The sequence below is a fragment of the Juglans microcarpa x Juglans regia genome, chromosome 8S (genome assembly GCF_004785595.1).
Source record: "Juglans microcarpa x Juglans regia isolate MS1-56 chromosome 8S, Jm3101_v1.0, whole genome shotgun sequence".
Lineage (NCBI taxonomy): Eukaryota > Viridiplantae > Streptophyta > Magnoliopsida > Fagales > Juglandaceae > Juglans > Juglans microcarpa x Juglans regia.
Genome location: NC_054609.1, coordinates 3,453,979 through 3,455,968, shown reverse-complemented (window position 1 = coordinate 3,455,968; position 1,990 = coordinate 3,453,979). Strand labels below are relative to the sequence as shown.

The following is a 1,990-nucleotide window of genomic DNA, read 5'->3' as shown; positions in this document are numbered from 1 at the left end:
ACCTAGGTATTAATATTTGATAAATACTCAGATGTTACATTTTTCAAATCGAATCTAGACAAACAATGTGTTTTGTGAAGTTCTATTATCCATCAATCTTAAAGAACTTACTTACCAAACGTGTAATACAAAATGAAAGAATTTTGTGATGCATTGCCAAAAAGGAACAGGCAAAAGGCTGGAAAGTTTTAAACAGTTGCATCAACAATCTAAGCCCAGATTGCTAGTGCATACATCAATCCAGCCCCAAGGAAGAGCAAAAAATAAGATGTTAATTGCACTCTGTAGTTGCAGCTCATCCTTTTACTGAGAAAATCAGTAGCAATTAGGTCCACCAAAGCCATGTAAACCAGAATTCCAGCAGAAATGGAATCCAGGATGCCTTCAGTGATCCGAGCACTGGGGCTGTTCCCGTTGTAAAATGAAGCAATGGAGTTCCCGATCCCGATGCCTGCCAGGGTAATGATGGCGAAAAAAAAAGCCATTAGTGTTGCAGATAGATTGCTAAATTGTGCTTGGGAGATGCAGCCTCCAAGGGCAAGTCCTTCAATGACTTGATGAAAACATAATGTTGTAATTAAGGGTCTTATGGCACAGGGACTTTCAGAAACTCCTAGTGATAGACCGATGATAACTGAATGTGATATTATCCCAAGTTCCAAAACCTGCAGAGAAAAGGAAGATATTATTTAAATGCTTGCATAAAGAATGCTTAGGAACACCCAAACAAAAACTAAGCCAAGAAAAAGAGAGAGAAATCACCTGCAAAACGAGAATGTGCCGAGCAGCACCATTATCTTCCCCGCCACTGTCTCCATGCCTGTGAGAATGGCCGTGCCCTTGTCCAGCAGAGTGCCCTTCACATGCGCCCTGTCCCTGCGCATGACCGTGTCTGTGGTGCGCAGCGTGCGCATGCATCCCAACAATGTGCATCCCGCCACCTCTCTCTTCCCCAAACACCTTCTCGTTCCTCTCCTTACCCTCCACCGCCCGCAGAATCCCCGACTCCAGTCCCGCATCGGAGGATTCGCCCGGACTCTCCCCTCGGTAGACGGAATCATCCCCAGTTTGCGCTCGTAATACTGGGTTCCCAATAAATCGACGAGGAGGGTGAGGAGCGCAGCCACCATGGCGAAAAACCCAGCAAAGGGGAACTTGGACCATGGGTAATTGGGCAGGCATTCGTCGGTGAGGGCGTCCGATCCTGCCGGGAGCATGTGTACGAGCCTATGGCAAGGATGATGCCGGCGGCGAATGCCTTGGTGGATACGAAGAGATTGCTGTCAGTTCGGAGGAAGCGGCCGCTCTTTCCAACGATGGGGATGGAGATTCCGATGGATCCAGCGATGAGGATCGACGCAATGGCGATGGTTTTGAGGACAAGTGCGACTGGTTCGTCTCGGCAGCTGTCTAAATTGGCACCTCTACACCTCGTACTGGCCTTGGTTTCCGACATCGTGGGGAAGTTTAAATCTTTGTTCCATCCAAAAACAAAGAATGCCCGAATTTTAAAACAATCAGAATACAAGAACACAAAAACGGATAAAAGGATAACTTTCACGTACAAGAACACCAACAAAAATTGAAATTTGTATAGTTTTTGCATGCCACTTAAACTAAATTCGAACATTTGGCCAAATAGAATTCAATTACCTGAGAAATCTACAGCTCTTTTTTTGAAACCTTCAAGGCAGAGTAAGGACCATAAATTCTAAAAAGAAACCCAAAAACGAGAACATCATCATCATCATTAATGGGAAGAAAACAACAAAATCAGAGAGAAAAAAAAAATGAAATGGGTCTCGAACAACGAACCTCATTGAGAGATGGAGAACCTGAGAGAGGGTGTTAGAAAACAACACTCGTATATACGGAAAGGGCCTGGCTTATCCCGATGAACACGAATCTGAGAATTTTTACAGGGAAAAGAGGAGTTTGGAGATGTGATGTGTCCGAGGATAGGTAGAGAATCGTTCTCCTACCAACTGTA

The 1,990-nt window shown here is 44.8% G+C and overlaps 1 pseudogene; it reads right to left on the bottom strand.

The window, feature by feature from the left end:
• Window positions 1–209: 209 nt before the first annotated feature.
• LOC121243857 lies at window positions 210–1,456 on the bottom strand (annotated as a pseudogene).
• Window positions 1,457–1,990: the final 534 nt, after the last annotated feature.